This window comes from Mus musculus, chromosome 5 (genome assembly GCF_000001635.26).
Source record: "Mus musculus strain C57BL/6J chromosome 5, GRCm38.p6 C57BL/6J".
Classification (NCBI taxonomy): Eukaryota; Metazoa; Chordata; class Mammalia; order Rodentia; family Muridae; genus Mus; species Mus musculus.
This window is the reverse complement of record NC_000071.6, coordinates 6,907,530-6,930,569: the sequence shown is the minus strand read 5'-3', so window position 1 is coordinate 6,930,569 and position 23,040 is coordinate 6,907,530. Positions and strand designations below refer to the sequence as shown.

Below are 23,040 nucleotides of genomic sequence, written 5' to 3'. Positions count from 1 at the left end.
CCAGTGATGGCCGACTGGGCCATCTTTTGATATATATGCAGCTAGAGTCAAGAGCTCCGGGGTACTGGTTAGTTCATAATGTTGTTCCACCTATAGGGTTGCAGATCCCTTCAGCTCCTTGGCTACTTTCTCTAGCTCCTCCATTGGGAGCCCTGTGATCCATCCATTAGCTGACTGTGAGCATCCACTTCTGTGTTTGCTAGGCCCCAGCATAGTCTCACAAGAGACAGCTACATCCGGGTCCTTTCAATAAAATCTTGCTAGTGTATGCAATGGTGTCAACGTTTGGATGCTGATTATGGGGTGGATCCCTGGATATGGCAGTCTCTACATGGTCCATCCTTTCATCTCAGCTCCAAACTTTGTCTCTGTAACTCCTTCCATGGGTGTTTTGTTCCCAATTCTAAGGAGAGGCGTAGTGTCCACACTTCAGTCTTCATTCTTCTTGAGTTTCATGTGTTTAGCAAATTATATCTTGTATCTTGGGTATCCTAGGTTTGGGGCTAATATCCACTTATCAGTGAGTACATATTGTGTGAGTTTCTTTGTGAATGTGTTACCTCACTCAGGATGATGCCCTCCAGGTCCATCCATTTGGCTAGGAATTTCATAAATTCATTCTTTTTAATAGCTGAGTAGTACTCCATTGTGTAGATGTACCACATTTTCTGTATCCATTCCTCTGTTGAGGGGCATCTGGGTTCTTTCCAGCTTCTGGCTATTATAAATAAGGCTGCTATGAACATAGTGGAGCATGTGTCCTTCTTACCCGTTGGGGTATCTTCTGGATATATGCCCAGGAGAGGTATTGCTGGATCCTCCGGTAGTACTATGTCCAATTTTCTGAGGAACCGCCAGACTGATTTCCAGAGTGGTTGTACAAGCCTGCAATCCCACCAACAATGGAGTAGTGTTCCTCTTTCTCCACATCCATGCCAGCATCTGCTGTCACCTGAATTTTTGATCTTAGCCATTCTCACTGGTGTGAGGTGGAATCTCAGGGTTGTTTTGATTTGCATTTCCCTGATGATTAAGGATGTTGAACATTTTTTCAGGTGTTTCTCTGCCATTCGGTATTCCTCAGGTGAGAATTCTTTGTTCAGTTCTGAGCCCCATTTTTTAATGGGGTTATTTGATTTTCTGAAGTCCACCTTCTTGAGTTCTTTATATATGTTGGATATTAGTCCCCTATCTGATTTAGGATAGGTAATGATCCTTTCCCAATCTGTTGGTGGTCTTTTTGTCTTACTGACGGTGTCTTTTGCTTTGCAGAAACTGTTGTTGACATAAAGTATTGGGTCATAGAAGAAAAAGCTATGGTCTTACCAAATGCTCTGGCTGGAAAGACACACTGGTTGTTTGGCACTGTATGTCAAGAGAAATCAGCTTAACAAAGGGAACTCGGTTACTGGGAAGCATCTAAGTCTGACACTCAGACTAAAAGAACAAAGAAAAGACAGTATGAATTGTTTGGGTTAAAGTGACCCAGATTTTGGCAAATAGGACTTTTTGATGACCTTCAAGGTAATAGTTAGATGCAAAGGATGAAAAGGACAACAGCCTATAGTAATACAAGAGTAAATAAGATTGAATAAGAGGCAGGAATTACTACATCTCTTACAGCAAGCTAGATGACACAGCACTTTCCTACTCAGGCACATCCATATTTAGAATGGTTTTCTTTCTTATATTTTGTTTTTCTTACACTGACAACTATTTTAGTATCTATAAGGATCTTTTTTTAAATGCTGAAACTTAAAGTTTTTTCTCAAGTATACTTTATAGCTGTACACCCAATTTAATTTGCATAATTTATAGAGAACTCAGTATTGAAAACATATGTGTTTAATAATAATCAGAATGTATTATGGTTAGGCAAACTTGTGTCACTATGACACATTCATGACTTACATTTAAAATAGACTTTTCCTTTTCCAAACCTAATTTGAAGTAACAAACATCAACTTAGATTTGAATTAGCTTGTGACAAGAGTGAAAGACCAAGTAAAATTTTTGAGGCACCAACAGTACTTTCTTTCTTTCTTTCTTCCTTTCTTTCTTTCTTTCTTTCTTTCTTTCTTTCTTTCTTTCTTTCTTTATTATTAGATATTTTCTTTATGTACATTTCAAATGTTCTCCCAAAATTTCTCTATACCCTCCCTCCACCCTGCTCCCCTACCCACCCACTCCCGTTTCTTGACCCTGGAATTCCGCTGTAGTGGGGCATATAAAGTTTCCAATACCAAGGGGACTCTCTCCCCAGTGATGGCCGACTAGGCCGTCTTCTGCTACAATATGCAGCTAGAGACAAGAGCTCTGGGAGTACTGGTTAGTTCATATTGTTGTTCCACCTATAGGGTTACAGACCCCTTCAGCTCCTTGGGTACTTTCTCTAGCTCCTCCATTGTGGGCCCTGTGTTCCATCTTATAGATGACTGTGAGCATCCACTTCTGTGTTTGCCAGGCACTGTCATAACCTCATACAAGACAGCTATACCAGGGTCCCTTCAGCAAAATCTTCCTGGCATTGTGCAATAATGTCTGTGTTTGGTGGCTGATTATGGAATGTATCCCTGGGTGGGGCAGTCTCTGGATAGTCCATCCTTTTGTCTTACCTCCAAACTTTGTCTCTGTAACTCCTTTCATGGGTATTTTGTTCCCTATTCTAAGGAGGAATGAAGTATCCACCCATTGGTCTTCCCTCTTCTTGATTTTCTTGTGTTTTTCAAATTGTATCTTGGCTGTTCTATGCTTCTGGGCTAATATACACTTATCAATGAGTGCATATCTAATGACTTCTTTTGTGATTGGGTTACCTCACTAAGGATGATATCCTCCAGATACATACATTTGTCCAAGAATTTCATAAATCCATTGTTTTTAATTGCTGATTAGTACTCCATTGTGTAAATGCACCACATTTTCTGTATCCATTCTTCTGTTGGGGGACATCTGGGTTCTTTCCAGCTTCTGGCTATTATAAATAAGGCTGCTATGAACATAGTGGAGCATGTGTTCTTACTACCAGTTGGAACTTCTTCTGGGTATATGCCTAGGAGAGGTATTGACCTATCCAGCAGGTCCAGTTATTCGAGGGTCCCAAGGGGACCTTCTCCTAAGAACCAAATGGGGGGAGGGAGAGACAGAAACCAAGTGCAGGAATGACAAGGAAACAGTTTGAGAAGCATCAAGGTCTCACTGTATACAGCAAGGCTTAAGGCTTAAATGCACAAGCAAAAGGGGAAGTACTTCTCAGCAGGAGGAATAGGGCAGCAGAAATGCACAAGCAAAGGAGGAAATACTTCTCAGCAGGAGGAATGGGGCAGCAGAAATTTTTCTTTTGGCAACTACACAGGGAAGCAGGAACTTGGTGGTATCAAGGTACACCTTGTGATCAGGACATCTGGCGCTGACTTGGGCTGGAACATTCTGTGGTTGTTCTCGGAACGGTGCATTGGTGGCCCACTTTTGACCCCCTTTTCTTCTCGGGGGCGGGGGGGAGGCCCAATTCAGAGATCAAGACAATAGAGTTGTCTTAATAGCTCCCAACAAGGTATTGCTGGATCTTCTGGAAGTATTATGTCCAATTTTCTGAGGAATCTCCAGACTGACTTCCAGAGTGGTTGTACAAGCTTGAAATCTCACCAGCAGTGGAGGAGTGTTCCTCTTTTTTCCATATCCTCACCAGCATCTGCTGACACCTGAATTTTTGACCTTAACCATTCTGACTGGTGTGAGGTGGAATCTCAGGGTTGTTTTGATTTGCATTTCCCTGATGATTAAGGATGTTGAACATTTTTTCAGGTGCTTCTCAGCCATTTGGTATTCCTCAGTTGAGAATTCTTTGTTCAGTTCTGAACCCCATTTTTAATGGGGTTATTTGAATTTCTGGAGTCCTCCTTTTTGAGCTCTTAGTATATATTGGATATTAGTCCCCTATCAGATTTAGGATTGGTAAAAATCCTTTCCCAATCTGACCAACAGTATATTTTATGGCAATCTTTTTTCAAGAAAAATAAATTATGAAAAGCACAGGTAGTGGGTTGGGGAGCAGGCCCGGGGGAGGGTATAGGGGACTTTTGGAGAGGAAACTAGGAAAGGGGATAGCATTTGAAGTATAAATGAAGAAAATATCTAATAAAAATATTTTTTAAAAGAAAATCACAGGTAATTTTTCCCCAGTGCCTTGTAAGAAGGTACAGAATAGAAAGTGAGGCATGCACAGAGACACAGAAATTCTGGAAGCTGTAACTCAAGGCATTTGTACAAGCTCAGATTGATGCATGGCTTTTCCTCAAGCTCAAGTTAGTACCCAGTGTTCTCTTGCTCCACAATATTTGAAAAGGAAACTAAAATTAATGACAAGACTATTTTTTCCAAAAAGTTTTTTCTTGCTTTAATGAACATATGTATGGACCTTTGTGTAAATTTTAATTCAACATTAGGAAAATCTGTGTTTTATTTCCCTTTTCAAGTATATCCTTATCTACTCTCTCATTCCATTCATTAATTATCAAAAAGTTGGCATTATTCTCCATATTTACTTTCATTTGATTTTATACTGATTTATTTAATAAAATGTATTACAGCATAAATTATATCATATTCCTTAAAAAATCATACTAAGGATATATATTATGTATTTAATCCAGCTGGATTTATTTGTGTCATGTCTCAGCAGACATTTTAGGGATATTTACAGTATCTCCAATCCATATAATCCTAAACTGATATAAATCCAAATATACTTCAAGGATGAAGCAGATGAAGCAAGAATAAGGAATAAATGGCAATACATTTCTATTGAGTATAAAGCAAGAAAATTCATCAAGATATTATCACAGATAATTATGTCAATGAATCTGACAGTCACAATATTGAGCCAAGGAAATGGAATTAACAATGAAAAAAATGCTGTTAACTCATCTACCTATTATCTATCTATCTATCTATCTATCTATCTATCTATCTATCATCTATCTATCTACTAACTGTCTGTCTATCTGTCTGTCTGTCTGTCTATGCATCCATCTATCCTCTGGTTTTTTTTTAAATCTATGTAATGGTCTTTCTGTTACAAAATACCTAACTTTTAAATCATTTATACACAAACTGGTTTTCAGAAGATACACAAAGTAGGGCATGTTCATTTATACTTGTGAAGGCCGTAAGAACACTGGACAGATATGAGGTATTTAATTGAGATATTGTCTATAAATATCATAGTTCTTTAAAAATTTGTGGAAATTATGATGCATTTCCTTATTGTATATTATATATCTTTTAATAAAAGTTGCACATATAAAATTGTATGGGTTAAGAGAAATTCCCCATGCCCCATCAGTTGTTCCTTTGTTTTCTATTACCAACTCAATAACCAGAATACTTTCTTAATATTTCAACTTGTACACTCTCTAAAGGGATGATTCATTGAAACAGAATCTGCAGCAAAGTAAATTTAAGCAGACAGCATTTGAGTCAAATAGGATCAAGTAGGAAATTGCCCTGTCTTAAAGATGCTATTCAAAGTGATATGCTACCTAACCAGGAGAGCAAATCATTAGATTTTTGCATTGTACTTTAAGAAGCACAGATAGCATTTGGAAATTAAAAAAACTAAGAAGGAATGATGCATGAAAAGATCCTTAGATATATTGCTAAAACACATTCTTCAAAGCAAGGTTCATCTCATTTGTACTTTCATTTGTACTTGACATTATCTGAAATCTAAAATTATTGAATACGATATGTTAAGATGCCTATGGGAATTAAGTGTGACAGGTGGAGAATTTGATTCAATAGTTATTACAGGGAGGTAGACCAGTGTAGTTAAAACTACTGCCCATATGAACAGGAAACTTAAAAATCTAAGTGATAATTTCTTTTGATTGAATGCATTATATTTATCTTAAGCACAATGCCAAAATGATGTATAAGAATGAAAATTAACATTTTATTTTTATTATTTTGTACCAAATATGTCTTTCTTTACAACTGGACTTAAGATTGAAGGAAAGGTGAAGTGGCTTAGTATTGTTTGTGCATTATTATAGAAGATCACTAGGAATTAAATGTGTAAAAAATTATTCAAAATAATTTTTATACCAGGTGAATAATATATCAGCTTTTCCTCCAATATCCTTCATTATATTTTCCCTCATAACCAAATACAGCAATCCTGAGAGTATTCGCTAGTTCCGGTAGAGTGAATCTCAGATGTGTATAAATACGGCAACAGTCTAATTGCCATCTGAGGTATTCTTTGATGACAAGATGATCATGAAAAGATTAGCTAGAGTCATAGCCCTCCACTTTCATGAAGAAAAATAGGAAGCTGTATCTGTCAGCTTACTTTAGCAAGTGTCTGCACATTTCTGGTGAAATCCTCTGGCATTTGCATCTAATTCAGCATCATGTTGGGAGGGCTGAGTCATTTAGATGCAAAATAAATGACAGGCACTGACAAATTTTTCTATGGGCCCTTAATGTCAATCTTTCATAGAGATAGACTTGTGTAGGACATGCTGTCACTATCAGAATCAATCAATTCCAGCAAATAGGGGAACATTACTTTCATACACAGGCTGCCTGGCCTAATGTTAGAGGTGCAGAGGCAGGTTCCTTATAAGTGCAAAGTGGAACAAAGCAAGAATTAAATCTGTGAAAAGAAGATCTCTTAAAGGTGGCCTATGTGAACACCCATATCGTTCAGAGGTACTATGAAAAAGTTTGAATAAGGATTCCCTTATCTTCCTCTCCCTCCCTACCTCACTGCCTCTCTGCCTCTCTCTGTCTCGCCATCTCTCTTGCTCTTATTTTAATGAGAGCAGACTATTCATTGGATGAAGCACAATGTAGGTACAGCAGAACTACAATCGAACATGTTATCGAGTAATTCAGCTTAAGAATACATTTTATGGATGATGAAACAGTTTAAAAAGCAAAAATGACTTGTTAAAGATGATGGCTCACCTATCTCCTTAGCCTAGGGAGAATAATTCAGTATCTATAAAATAGTTACTATAGAACGTGCATTGTTCAAGGGTAAACATGTGTGGCATATGTTTAAGGGTATAGATGTTTAGTCGAAGAGGAGTACATTTGATGGGGCCAAAGCATGATACAGATAGCATATGACACAACCGACCTAATGCAAGAAATTTACTGTTGAAGTAGAGCAAATGACCACCTTGAAGTGAGGCTTTTCACCTTTGAGTAGAGAGAGAAACAGAGATGGAGAGAACAAGAAAGACAGACAGAACAAGAATGTGGTACATGTTGGCAGCCATGTTGGCAGGGAACTTTTGAAATGTATGCATATCTCACTTGGAGGCTGCTGGAGCTAAGGCAGACAGGAGGAACAACTGGTTTCTAACATTCACCCATTTGTTTGTTTGTTTTGTTTTGTTTTTTTTAAGGTGAGCAAATATGAAGGGATGGTTGATTAAGGTTTGAATAGGGGCCCAGTGTTCTTTATACTGCTTCTTGTTTAGAGGCACTGGCATCTTTGGGGACCCAAGGAAGCTAGGACACTGGCCATGTCTGGAAATAACACTCTTTTACTCTCTGTCCAGCTCTGCAGAACCATTTGGGTCTAGGTACATGCTGGTCGCAGTTGGAGCAGTTTGTTGGGCTGGATAAATGTGGGGCTGGCTGCATTGAAACTGTCCAGAATGCAGATTTTGAAGGAACTGAGCTGGTACGGGAGGATTCTGAAGCTGACTTGAAATCTGTTGGGACGGATAGATTAGGGAAAGAAGGAAAAGATAAGGACTTTAAGAATTTATTTTTCTTTATCAAATTTGTACAATTGAAATGATTATGCCCATGGTCCTAGTATTTGGGTGAGTTGGGGGGGGGGGAGTCCCACAACAAGAGAAAAGGAGAGATAGAAGCCACCCTCAGCAATGGGCAGAATAGACAAGTGGGGAAAGAGAGTATTGATCAACAGTACTTATGTGGAGTTCTTTTGGCCTGTGATAGGTAGATGCAATTCAATGTCCTAAAGTTTACAAAAAAATTTTAAATTTACAAAAGAGGTAAGTTTTATATATGTTAATACTACCATTGTTTGTAATCTCTATAGAAATCCACCTTGTAGAAAAAGAACCCACACCTTTGAATACTGGTAGGTATTTTATTTTTCAAAATGAAGTTGGGTTAAAAGCATTAACAGTCTTCCTGCTATACAAAAGACTGGGCATATATAGATTAAACAGCATTTTTAGCACAATCAGAAGCACTATTAAGCCTATACTTAGAAGACAACCACAGTTCCTTTAAATAAAAGGATAGTAACAAGTGACTTTGAAATCTGTCTCATAAGTTTTTTTTTTTCCTTTTAGTGTTTTCGAACAAAGTAAACTGTGTCTAGGCCTAGTAGTATCTCTAGGAAAGTGAGACCTGGGGACTGAGTTTTACACATGAAGAGAAGGCAGCTGAAGCCTTGGTTTCTGCTGTTACACTGACAAATCCGTCCAAAGCCTAGTCATCAATATCATCAGAGATCCAAGAGTTACTGCCTACCTAGGTTTACACGTGTCCACTCAGCATAGAGGTCCCAGGACAAAAACCAGTCTTCATCTGCCAACAGACTTTCTTACAGAGGAGGAATTGGCGGGGACTGGACTACCTTGATTAGACAAAATGGGGCGTTCATCACCTCAGTGTCCTGCTAGCCCAGAGTTTGGACAGGATCATAGTGGAGGGTAAGGTGAAGGGTGTTTTTTTACTTAGATTTTTTTTTTTTATTTTACTTTTCTTTTTTAATTACGTATTTTCCTCAATTACATTTCCAATGCTATCCCAAAAGTCCCCCACACCCTCCCCCCCATTCCCATTTTTTGGCCCTGGCGTTCCCCTGTACTGGGGCATATAAAGTTTGCCTGTCCAATGGTGGCCGACTAGGCCATCTTTTGATACATATGCAGCTAGAGTCAAGAGCTCCGGGGTACTGGTTAGTTCATAATGTTGCACCTACAGGGTTGCAGATCTCTTTAGCTCCTTGGATACTTTCTCTAGCTCCTCCATTGGGGGCACTGTGATCCATCCAATAGTTGACTGTGAGCATCCACTTCTGTGTTTGCTAGGCCCCGGCCTAGTCTCACAAGAGACATCTATATCACGGTCCTTGCAACAAACGCTTGCTAGTGTATGCAATGGTGTCATCGTTTGGAGGCTAATTATGGGATGGATCCCTGGATATGGCAGTCTCTAGATGGTCCATCCTTTTGTCTCAGCTCCAAACTTTGTCTCTGTAACTCCTTCCATGGGTGTTTTGTTCGCAATTCTAGAAGAATAGTTCCTTAATCCACTTAGATTTGACCTTAGTACAAGGAGACAGGAATGGATCAATTCACATTCTTCTACATGATAACCGCCAGTTATGTCACCACCATTTGTTGAAAATGCTGTCTTTTTTCCACTGGATGGTTTTAGCTCCCTTGTCAAAGATCAAGTGATCATAGGTGTGTGGGTTCATTTCTGGGTCTTCAATTCTATTCCATTGGTCTACTTGTCTGTCACTATACCAGTACCATGCAGTTTTTTATCACAATTGCTCTGTAGTAAAGCTTTAGGTCAGACATGGTGATTCCATCAGAGGTTCTTTTATCCTTGAGAAGAGTTTTTGCTATCCTAGGTTTTTTGTTAGATTTTTACTTAGTTTGTTAAATGTAGCTTTGCCATGTTTAAAGCAAGCTCCCGATTTCTATTCCACATCATCTTCTTGGGAGGAGATTAAGAATGTTGGCAGGATCTCCTACAGCTATCACATGATTTTTTTTTATTAAATACTTAATATCATAGTCAGCAGATGTCTGAAAATTTTGGAGGACCATTTACCTATTAAATATACCTAAACTAAACAAACAGTCCTTGTTTCTAGTTACTTCTTTTAGGCTTTACTTTGATAACATATACAGTAGGTTAAATAAACTTGCTTCTTTAATTAATTAGTACTTAGCATAACTGCAAATATAGTTCTGAACACATTAAGAATTTTATTATTCGTAAGATGAGTAACCATTAATTTTCATTTCTTAATTACCATTAACAGTTTACAATCAGTTAGTAGTTTTCCTGAGTCTATGACTTTATATTACATCCCTCTTAGTCTTAGTCTTAAAAATAATGATTTAAAATGGAAGTTCTTCTAGTATCTATATAAAACTTTTCAACATAAATGTAGTCCATAAAGAGATTGTCATCTTTACTGATCCTTTTATGTTTCACTATATTGCAATTTTATATGACTTAGTTTATTCAAACAGTTAAAGCTTAAAGTGAGCAAAGACAGGGAAGCAAGGCAAATATTACTGTGAAGCTGAGTAGACCTTAGGAATTTATAAATATTGATTATCAAATATATCTTATTTTATTTCTCAAACATATGTTGTTACCTATCTAAATAGCAGTTTGTGTTCAACATGTAGCAAAGACATAGTCATTCATCTTAAATTAGCTTCTGTTAATCTGAGAAGACCTTTAGCACCTTAAAATTTTACCATCATATATAGTATATTCTAAACCAAAGTCAAATCACATATATAGTATGCTGGCAAATATAACCTTAAATTTTTATCATTATATAGTTGGTACTAATCCAAAATATTTGAGATATGTTATCACTTCCTTAATCTAAAGTGCAATTCAATGATAATCAGATAGCTCTCTAGAATTAAAGTTTACAATTGCTTCTTTATGCCACATGGTCATCTTAAGATGGTGGTGTACTGAAGAATAGAAAATTACTGGCCTCTTGTGAGAACATGAACTTTTCACCTCGGAGCCCACCCCCTCCCATCTGGAAAACATACTTGAGAAAAACATTTTCTGGAACAACCACAGAATGTTTCAACAGGCCAGGTGTATTGCCAAACATAGGGATGACTCTTTGGTTGAGTAAACTTGTGGTTGTTAAACTTCCCCTATTCCCTCCCCATTCCCCCTCCCAGTTTGTGGTTTTTGCCTTTAAAAGCTTGTGAAAAATTTGAGTCGTGGTCGAGACTCCTCTACCCTATGCAGAGGTGTACGAGTCTCGGCCCCAGCGCGCTGGCTCCTCCCCACCCCCCCCCCCCCGCTTTATTAAATAGCTTTGTGTGTACGCCATTTCGGTCTCTGCGTCTCTCTTGGGTCTGCGCCACATCCCGAGGCTTGAGTGAGGGTCTCCCTTCGGGGGTCTTTCAGTACCACATGCCATGTACTCCTTAACCTTAATAAAGATGATTGCCAGCCATGATGATATCCTGATAATTTAAGCATCAGGTCATCAACCAATTGAATACATGCTTGTTTTATAGAAATATCTGTTTTCCTAGTAGATTTATTTTTTAAATGAGAATTGAATCTAAATTATATTCACATGTGCACATAGAGCTGAATCCAAGGTACATACACACACATGCACACACACACACACACACACACACACACACACACACACATTTTGATTGATTATCTAAGGGGTATTCAGACCAGATTTGACTGCAAAGGTGAACAAATTTAGTGGCTCTTAAATTGGATGCTAGGTGGAGGGGTTGTAGGTTCTATAAGAGATATCCTCGAGGAGATCTAGGAGACACAGATGATGAGATTCCCATAGGTGAGGAAGAAGGGAAACTTCAAGAAATGAAGTCCAAAGAGCCCTGACATCCAGGACTCAGGGGGACCAAAAAGGGGATGCATAAGCTTGTCACTGGGTCTTCACCTCACTGGACTGGGGCAGGAGTAAAAATCTTGAGAAGAAATGGCACCTGGTACCAAAACTTTCTAATGAAAAGAAAGGGAGAAATTAGCTCAAAAATCAAATCTTACCCAAGAGAAATGGTTAGAAGTGGAGTTGGTGAATAGTCTTAAAGATCATGGCTGGAGTACCTCCACCTCCAAGAATATCAGAGCGGTACTAGATTCTCAACAATCACATCCTCTGAACCATGGTTTACTCTGCCCAAAGGCAAAGCTTACCAATTTTTGCTGTTGGATGTGAGCTGGAAAGTAACTCTTGTTACAAGTGGGCTAGAAATAAGGAATAGCGTCCTTTGTGCCTTAGACTCCCAAGTGGGGAACATGCAGCCACCAGGATATCCTACCAAATTTTAGCACCAATGTTAGGATTTAGCTGCTGAGGATTACCTTGGCAGATCAAGGCCAAGGAATGCTACACTGAACACACTGTACAACAGATCTTACACAAGAGATTTATTGCATTGTCGGGGGAGGAAAAAGCTACCTTGGGGCAGGATCACTAGAGAAAAGGAGAGGGAGGTGAGGAGGGTAGAAGGGGGAGAGACACAGAGAGAACTAAAAAGATACAGCAAGTTCTGATGACAGAGACTTTTAATGGTTACATGTGTTAAATGTGATGGTTCACAATGATGTGGCTATTGGCACTGAGGAGCCTGGGGGAGCCCCGACTTTCTGACAATAGGTGTGTGTTTAGTTACATGTATGTTTAAGTGTATGTATTTACAGTTACATGTTAATTATTTTCTCTTGCTACATTCTCAAGGTTTGGTGATCATGTTATTTCATTCTTTCAATATTCATAAATAATGTTTCTTTCCTTCTTTCTTTCCTTCTTTCTTTCTTTCTTTCTTTCTTTCTTTCTTTCTTTCTTTCTTTCTTTCTTTCTGTTAGGTAAATATTCACAAATCTCTTACCACAGAAATAGATTTGAGCAATAATTGACCACTGAATTCAACAGTCTATGTGACTGTGTTACCCTTCTCCAGATAAGGTGGTCAATGATTCATTACAACAACTAGGCTAGGACTCCATCTATAATCAATAACTTATGTATTAATATGAGGTATCTGATGTATGTCTATATTATGACTAGCACCTTTGCCAAACACACAATTGAAACACACATTGGGGTAAAAATGTATCTCTAGGTGTAAGAAGACTTTATATGCATCTATTCTAAAAAGTCTGAAGAATATTTGAATGAACTTTTGTGGAAATGTGTTTATGAATTGATGTGTGCTCATATGTGTTGGTGTATGTTTGGAAATGAGCTTGTACATGCATAAATATTATATATCTCATCAATTTAGCTATATCGCTGGACCAGTAAGTCCCATGGATACTTTTATCTATGTTTTTTCATCACTGAGATCAGAAAACTGTGGTCACTACATGGGTAGTGAGGGTTCCAACTTAGATCTTTTGTTTAGCCATATCCCTTTGTACTTTCAGCAGTATTTTGCTTACAATGGACAGACAGAAAAAATATATACATTGCTTAAAGTGAGTGTTTATTATGACTTTAGGTAGATGGATCCCCGGGTGGGTCTGTATCTAGATGGCCTTTCCTTCAGTCTTTGCTCCACACTTTGTTTCTGTATCTCCTCCCATGGGAATTTTGCTCTTCGTCCTAAGAAGGACTGAAGTATCCACATTTTGGTCTTCCTTCTTCTTGAGCTTCATGTGGTCTGTGAATTGTATCTTGGGTATTCTAAGCTTCTGGGCTAATAACCACTTATCAGTGAGTGCATACCATGTGTGTTCTTTTGTGATTGGGTTACCTCACTCAGGATGATATTTTCAAGTTCCATACATTTGCCTAAGAAGCTTCTATGAACATAGTGGAGCATGTGTCCTTATTACATGTTAGAGCACCTTCTAGATATATGCCCAGGAGTGGTATTGCTAGGTCCTCATATATTACTATGTCAAATTTTCTGAGGACCAGCCAAACTGATTTCCAGAGTGGTTATACCAGCTTTCATTCCCACCAGCAATGGACAAGTGTTCCTCTTTATCCACATCCATGCCAACATCTTCTGTCTTCTGAGTTTTTGATCTTAACCATTCTGACTGGTGTGAGGTGGAATCTCAGAGTTGTTTTCTTTTGACACAAACATACACATGCACACACACGCACACACACACACACACACACACACACACACACACACACAATAATGACACAATCCAGTCATTATTCCTCTCCTAGTCTCCCACAGATCCTCAGGTGAGGAGGAGGGCAGTCCCAAAGGAAGACAAGCAGTCTCAATTTACCCTGACCCGTGGGATCTCTCAGACTCTGAGCCATCAACCAGGCAGCATACTCGAGCTGGTCCAAGGCCCCTGACACATATACAGCAGATGGCTGTCTGGTCTGACCTTAGTGGGAGAAGATGTACCTAATCCTTTAGAGACTTGAGACCCCAGAATGTGGGGAGTCCTGGCAGGGTGATGGGGGCAATCTCTTGGTATATCTAAATCTTAGTCCATTTGTAAAATACTTCAAATAGTTGTCAGAAAAAAAAAACTTTCTTTGTTTGAGTATCTATTTTACTAAAAGTAGTCATTAGAAGGCCAGGAAACTAACACTAAATTACTGTTTTTTAAGTCTTATACATTTAAAATTATAAGTCATGTAAAACAATATTATTTAATATTATAATTACTCAGAATATGCACATGTCCATAAAAATGAACATTGGAAATTTCCATTAGTGTATTGAGACGTTAAAACTTAAATGTCGAAAATTAATAGCAGAAAAGTAAATTAAAATATTATCAATTTAAATATGATATAGTTTTCTAGGTGAAAAATGTTGAATGCTGCTATATGAATATATATAATTTATATGAATATATGAATTGAATATAAATAATTTCTTAAAAAATATTTAAGCCACCATAGGATTATTTTAGAAATATTGGGTATAATACAAAGACAATACTAATTCCCATTCCTTAAAAAATTAAAGTGAATATGTTTTAATGCATCTTTGCTCTCTTCTATGTAAAAGCTTAGTTTTTAATCTGAATAAGAATATATCTTACATAAAAGTTAGATTTTATTTTTATAGAGAAAAGAATTTTGCTTCTTTGATTCAGTAAGATGAATATTGTACTATACCATAATAGACAGTTTTGATCAGTGGCAAAATGGAAATCAGTGAGCTTTACCTGACGGTTGATTATTGCTCACTGAAAACAATTGTATAAATCCACACCAATAGTATCAGGATGGAAACAGAATAGACAAGCAAACTAAGCAACTCATTCATGTAATAAAAGTATAAAAGCAAAATAAAATATGTTTAGATTCCATTTTTTATGTTTTTGTATTTATTTTAATGGCTACATTTTCTACCTCCTATTTTCCTATACCTTTGAGCCTCCCTCTCTCCTGTGCATTAAACAACAATTGAATTTGTTTACATCAGAGTAAAAGGTCCTGGATTTGAAATAACTTTCATATTTTCTCCAATAGTAATATTTTCTTGATTACAAAGAAAAACAGTAAGAGAAAAAAATCATTTTTACCTGCATGAGCCTAGAAAATAAGAATATACAGTTGTGTTGCAGTTATGAATTCATTTTGGGGGGTATGGGGAAAATCACTCTTTTCCTACTTACTCTGAAAAATAATAAGGGCCCTTTGCAGTATAATTTCTCAGGAAACAGTCATCTTAAGGACTTTTGTGGGAAAACTATTTCCCTAGTCCCTGCCATTCTAATCCAAATCTCTTGGTCAAGATCTGATAGATCCTGTGAACTTTGATGCCTGTCTCTGACTGTAATTTCAAAATTACCTCCAGCAGTTTATTTGCAATAGCACAAATATCTACATTTGATTTGAAATTCAAAACTGTATCTCTCCAAGCTACTACACCCTCCTGAGACATTAATTAATTTTAGTCTTTTATGGTTGAAATTAACCTTTAAACTTCTAATTTCATTTTTTGTTTGTTTGTTTCTGATATGAGATACTCATCACATTGAAAGATAATATTGACTATACCATACAAATTTCAATGGATCACATTCCTTTTCTTGAAAACATAAAAGCATCCCAGTAATAATAGCACATGCATTGACCTTAGTCCTTTGTCTTTACATAGAGATGATAAAGGAGTTTGGAATAGACAAACCTAGATGAAAGAAAAGTAGTTTGTACATAAGACTCATACCAATTGAACAGGAGAAACAAAAGACTACTTGGGTACAAATAATTATATTAAAGACACCTGGGAGACTGAGTGTAGACTTGAATTAATTTATAATGTCTTCCTGTGCCTTGACCTCTTTGCATTGGCATAAGGTTGGTGAGTGAGAGTTCTGTTTCTTTGTTTCTGTGGATGAATAAGCCACTCTATAGTGATGTAGCCTAGTTCACATTCTTTTCACAAGTCTTTCTTGAGTCTCACATTTTGTAGAGCACTTTATTATCTAATTATTTTTCTCCTTTAATATACTATGAATTCTTTTAATATTAAATTCTTTTAATTTTATGGTTCTGTTTCTAAAATACAAATATTGATACTATGTTCAAACAACAATTGGTGTGTTAGCTAAACAATTGTTTTTATAGGTAAGAAGACTGAAAATTAAAATTTGCATAATACATGTTAAAATTTCCAAGCATAAACAAGATTACCAATGTATTTTACAAAAGTAAAAATTTAAAAGCATTGCAATGAGCTTTTGTTATGTTTAATCCCCAGTTTAGATATCAATTCACAAAATATTGTAAACAAACAATTCATTTCCATGAGACTGTTGATTAGTGCAGTATCCCCTAGCAAGTCACCATAGAAATTATCTTTATAACACAAAATTAGAATCTGAAAAAGGATCATGTCTCATAGTCTTAGGTTGACTGCAGGAAATTGCCCACTGAATTATTATTTGCCCTCAACTAAAGCCTGAAGTGTTCATTAGTTATACATACAGGGTGTTAATTAACTATTTCAATACAAGACTACTTGATTCAATCTCAGTATTATTTTCATCTCTCTAAAATAAATGATGAAATCACTATGTTTGAAAATTATTTAAATATAATTTAATAGTATCTGTCTTATGTTCTTACACTTTTTCTACTATCACAGAATGAAAATTTAAATAGCATGCCAGGAAAAGCAGAAAAATAATTTCCTAGAAATTTATGAAGAAAGGGGAAGATAACAATTAACAGGGGAGACATATGAACCGGGTATTTTATAAGACTGTTGCCTGAGCATATTTTGTATATTAAATTGTATTCTACTCAGAAAAAAAAAGATACATGTGTGATTGAAACATTATTAGCAACACTTTCTTAGAAATGCACCTGATTTTTGAAAATAATTCTCATTTTAACTAATAATAAATAACTATGTCAAAATAAAAATTGATGCTGTTCTGTTTAGGATAGGATATATATAGACCTTTTCCCCAAAGAAAAAAATTCAGAATCCTTTTCAAGAAAATGTAAAATAAATGAAGATGACTGAACACAGTCTTGACTATTTTATTGATGTATAGTTATTTGTAAAGTGTATAAGCATCTTTGACATCTAAAGTAACATATTAAAGCACGGCTATGATCAAGACAGGTTTAATGTGCAGAATTCTCAATTTTTGTCTAGTTTAGTCTTTCAACATCTCCTTCAGCTTAAAATATCAGTGGAGGAGTGGTCAGGGAGCTGGTGATGTCTGTTGTTTTGAGGAGTGATTTGCAATGTGATAAAGTGAGCAAGGGATAACTTTTATCTGTGAATTACTGAGAAGCAAATACCTGAGGGTCCAGGTCAGATGTAGAAACACCATCACTGAGCAACCAAGAGTGTCACTTGTACCCACAATGTTCTCAGCAGTACCATGTGTCTATGATAATTTTCTTGGCAGAACTGAGAAGGTTGTTTTTAGCTGAGATACCAAGAAGTGGTTAAGGCACTATTGGCACATCAAGGTTGGGGAAGTCAAGGAAAAACAAGCTCTTCTACTGTTTGTGAAATGTCGGTCAAGCTTATATTGTGTTTCAGAGCCCACATCACACTTTTGTTTATAGCCCTCTCCCAAGAATTAAGGATCTTGAAATTTTACTGTGTAGATGAACTATGGTAGAACAGCAATCATGACTGTGTATAAGAGTAGCAAGATTGCAGCCCATTGACTACAGAATGAAATGTATCCTGCCAGACAGAAGACTCTTAATTGGTACACTTAAGGCTTTTGACAAGCATATGAATTAAAAGGTGTTCAGGAAGATCAAGCCAATAATGCAAACCAGCCCAGAGTGTGCTGAACAATTGGCTTTGGGTCTGGTCTTGCTACATCATGAGAACTTGGTTTCCATGACGGTGGAGGGTCTACCTCCTAAAGATACTGGCATTGTTCATGTTCCACTTTCTGTAGCTGCATGTGGTCCTCAGGTTGAGATGGCAGCTACCAGAGGAGTACCAGCTAGTTTATCCATTCCCTAAGTTCCTGCTGGATTAGCAGGCACTGTTTGAAGAGGTGGAGGTCCATCTCTGCAGGTAATGACTCCAACAGGAAGAGGCACTGTAGTAGCTGTTGATTGCTGTTGCTGCTACTTCCAATACTCACCAGGATGAGCAGTCCCACCTCTGCCTGTCAGCAGAGCAACCTCACCTCCCAGAGTTATGGTTCCTCTACCTGGTATAAAAACACCCATGGGTCCACCAGTTGTCCTTACCCCTGCTCAATGGAGACCTGAAGGCATGTTCCCTCCAGGAATAAAATCACTTTCACCAGCAATTAGAGGCCTACCTCCCCAGGAATATATCCACCAAGAGCCTCAGAGATGGCTGATAAACATCAGCCCTTCTTTTACCCTGCAATGTAACTTTTGAAATTGTGTAGCCTACAAGCTTGTTTTTTAACCCCTTTTGCTGCATTAATAATACATAATAAATATATAGAGCAACTAAACAAAAAAAAAACAAAAAACAATGGAAACAACTCAAATGCAAATGAAGAAGAGATTGGATTTTAAAATACCATTGGGTAGAATACCAAACTCAAATGTAAATGACTTAAGAATCGATATTCACAATGTAAGTCAAACGCAGTAAATGTTTACAGAAGAAAGTCAGTCAAAGTAAATACTCATTTTGTCACATTAATATAAAGTCTTAAGAAATTTCACCTAATTTATTATGATAAAATATTGTAAAGCATGGGCATTTAATTAACTTTTGTAGGGTGTGATGTGTGGCTGTCTAATATCTTATCTCCTAGTTCTTAGAGCTCTCAGTATCTGACGTGAGGTGATTCACAGTTCCGTAGACAGAACATGGATTCCTACAAACATTTTGCTGGAGGAAGATAAGAGCAGCTGGAAGCAGGAAAGCTGTAGTCATGCAGGCGCTACATGTGCTGTGAACTTCTTTATACTAATCCTTATCTTCTAAGATATTCTGCAAAGCAGTTCTTTCTCTCCCTCCCCCACCCCCATTTCCTCTTGGCTGCCTGGCTACAGTGATAGTCCTCACAGGAGTATTTCCACTATATTTATATTTCTTGATTCTATATTAAAATTAAATGGGAGAAAAGTTTTGAATAAACATTGGTAAAGAATAAATCTTTATCTTTTAAAATTATTTATGGTTTTTTTTCTATTTTTTTAATTAGGTATTTTCCTCATTTACATTTCCAATGCTATCCCAAAACTCCCACATACCATCCCCCCCACTCCCCTACCCACCCACTCCCACTTTTTGGCCCTGGCATTCCCCTGTACTGGGGCATATAAAGTTTGCAAGTCCAATGGGCCTCTCTTCCCAGTGATGATCTACAAGGCCATCTTTTGATACATATGCAGCTAGAGTCAAGAGCTCTGGGGTATGGGTTAGTTCATAATGTTGTTCCACCTACAGGGTTGCAGATCCCTTTAGCTCCTTAGGTACTTTATCTAGCTCCTCCATTGGGGACCCTGTGATCCATACAATAGCTGACTGTGAGCATCCACTTCTGTGTTTGCTAGGACCCAACATCGTCTCACAAAAGACAGCTATATCTGGGTCCTCTCAGCAAAATCTTGCTAGTGTATGCAATGCTGTCAGCATTTGGAAGCTGATTATAGGATGGATCCCTGGATATGACAGTCTCTAGATGGTCCATCCTTTCGTCACAGCTCCAAACTTTGTCTCTGTAACTCCTTCCGTGGGTGTTTTGTTCCCAATTCTAAGAAGGGGCAAGGTGTCCACACTTTGGTCTTCATTCTTCTTGAGTTTCATGCCTTTAGCAAATTGTATCTTATATCTTGGGTATCCTAAGTTTCTGGGCTAATATCCACTTATCAGTGAGTACATATTCTGTGAGTTCCTTTGTGATTGGGTTACCTAATTAGGATGATGCCCTCCAGGTCCATCCATTTGCCTAGGAATTTCATAAATTGATTCTTTTTAATAGCTGAGTAGTACTCCATTGTGTAAATGTATCACATTTTCTTTATCCATTCCTCCGTTGAGGGGCATCTGCGTTCTTTCCAGCTTCTGACTATTATAAATAAGGCTGCTATGAACATAGTGGAACATGTGTCCTTCTTACCGGTTGGGACATCTTCTGGATATATGTCCAGGAGAGGTATTGATGGATCCTCCGGTAGTACTATGTCCAATCTTCTGAGGAACCGCCAGACTGATTTCCAGAGTGGTTGTACAAGCTTGCAATCCCATCAACAATGGAGGAGTGTTCCTCTTTCTCCACATCCTCGCCAGCATCTGCTGTCACCTGAATTTTTGATCTTAGCCATTCTGACTGGAGTGAAGTGGAATCTCAGTGTTGTTTTGATTTGCATTTCCCTGATGATTGAGGATGTTGAATATTTTTTCAGGTGCTTGTCTGCTATTCGGTGTTCCTCAGGTGAGAATTCTTTGTTAAGTTCTGAGCCCTATTTTTTAATGGGGTTATTTGATTTTCTGGAGTCCACCTTCTTGAGTTCTTTATATATACTGGATGTTAGTCCCCTATCTGATTTAGGATAGGTAAAGATCCTTTCCCAATTTTTTGGGGGTCCTTTTGTTTTATTGACGGTGTCTTTTGCCTTGCAGAAGCTTTGAAACTTTATGAGGTCCCATTTATTGATTCTCAATCTTACAGCATGAGCCATTGCTCTTCTATTCAGGAATTTTCCCCCTGTACCCATATCTTCGAGGCTTTTCCCTACTTTCTCCTCTATAAGTTTCAGTGTCTCTGGTTTTATGTGGAGTTCCTTAATCCACTTAGATTTGACCTTAGTACAAGGAGATTGGAATGGATCAATTCGCATTCTTCGGCATGATAACCATCAGTTGAGCCAGCACCATTTGTTGAAAATGCTGTCTTTTTTGCACTGGATGGTTTTAGCTCCCTTGTCAAAGATCAAGTGACCATAGGTGTGTGGGTTCATCTCTGGGTCTTCAATTCTGTTCCATTGGTCTACTTCTCTGTCACTATACCAGTACCATGCAGTTTTTATCACAATTGCTCTGTAGTACAGCTTTAGGTCAGGCATGGTGATTCCAACAGAGGTTCTTTTATCCTTGAGAAGATTTTTTGCTATCCTAGGTTTTTTGTTATTTCAGATGAATCTGCCAATTGCCCTTCCTAATTCATTGAAGAATTGAGTTGGAATTTTGATAGGGATTGCATTGAATCTGTAGATTGCTTTTGGCAAGATAGCCGTTTTTACTATATTGATCCTGCCATTCCATGAGCATGGGAGATCTTTCCATCTTCTGAGATCTTTAATTTCTTTTTTCAGAGACTTGAATTTCTTATCATACAGATCTTTTACTTCCTTAGTTAGAGTCATGCCAAGGTATTTTATATTATTTGTGACTATTGAGAAGAGTGTTGTTTCCCTAATTTCTTTCTCAGCCTGTTTATCTTTTGTGTACAGAAAGGCCATTGACTTGTTTGAGTTAATTTTATATCCAGCTACTTGATTGAAGCTGTTTATCAGGCTTAGGAGTTCTCTGGTGGAATTTTTAGGGTCATTTATATATGCTATCATATCATCTGCAAAAAGTGATATTTTGGCTTCTTCCTTTCCAATTTGTATCCCCTTGATCTCCTTTTGTTGTCGCATTGCTCTGGCTAGGACTTCAAGTACAATGTTGAATTATAGGTAGAGAGTGGACAGCCTTGTCTAGTCCCTGATTTTAGTGGGATTGCTTCCAGCTTCTAACCATTTACTTTGATGTTGGCTGCTGGTTTGCTGTAGATTGCTTTTATCATGGTTAGGTATGGGCCTTGAATTCCTTATGTTTCCAAGACTTTTATCATGAATGGGTGTTAGATTTTGCCAAATGCTTTCTCCGCATCTAACGAGATGATCATGTGGTTTTTGTCTTTGAGTTTGTTTATATACTGGATTACATTGATGGATTTCCGTACATTGAACCATCCCTGAATCCCTGGAATGAAACCTACTTGGTCAGGATGGATGATTGTTTTGATGTGTTCTTGCATTCTGTTAGCGAGAATTTTATAGAGGATTTTTGCATCGATATTCATAAGGGAAATTGGTCTGAAGCTCTCTATCTTTGTTGGGTCTTTTTGTGGTTTAGGTATCAGAGTAATTGTGGCTTCATAGAATGAGTTAGGAAGAGTACCTTCTGTTTCTATTTTGTGGAATAGTCTGTGAAGAACAAGGATTACATCTTCTTTGATGGTCTGATAGAACTGTGCACTAAACCCATCTGGTCCTGGGCTTTTTTTGGTTGGGAGACTATTAAAGATTGCTTCTATTTCTTTAGGTGGTGTAGGACTGTTTGGATCATTAACCTGATCTTGATTTAACTTTGGTACCATCTATCTGTCTATAAACTTGTCCATTTCATCCAGGTTCTCCAGTTTTGTTGCATGTAGCTTTTTGTAGATGGATCTGATGGTGTTTTGGATTTCTTCAGGATCTGTTGTTATGTCTCCTTTTTCATTTCTGATTTTGTTAATTAGGATCCTTTCCCTGTGCCCTCTAGTGAGTCTGGCTAAGGGCTTATCTATCTTGTTGATCACCTCAAAGAATCAGCTTCTCATTTGCTTGATTCTTTAAATAGTTCTTCTTGTTTCCACTTGGTTGATTTCACCCCTGAGTTTGATTATTTCCTGCCTTCTACTCCTTGTGGGTGAATTTGCTTCCTTTTGTTCTAGATGTTTTAGGTGTGAGGTCAAGCTGCTAATGTGTGCTGTCTCTACTTTCTTTTTGAAGGCACTCAGAGCTATGAGATTTCCTCTTAGAAATGCTTTCATTGTGTCCCATAAGTTTGGGTATGTTGTGGCTTCATTTAAATTAAACTCCAAAAAGTTTTT

At 37.5% G+C, this 23,040-nt stretch overlaps 1 protein-coding gene and 1 pseudogene across 1 annotated transcript in view; both read left to right on the top strand.

Annotated features, from left to right (window-relative positions):
- Positions 1 to 23,040, top strand: part of Zfp804b (zinc finger protein 804B) — a 575,349-nt gene that overhangs the window by 413,809 nt on the left and 138,500 nt on the right. The gene's annotated exons all lie outside the window — the stretch shown is intronic.
- On the top strand, positions 17,858 to 19,288 carry Gm52801 (annotated as a pseudogene).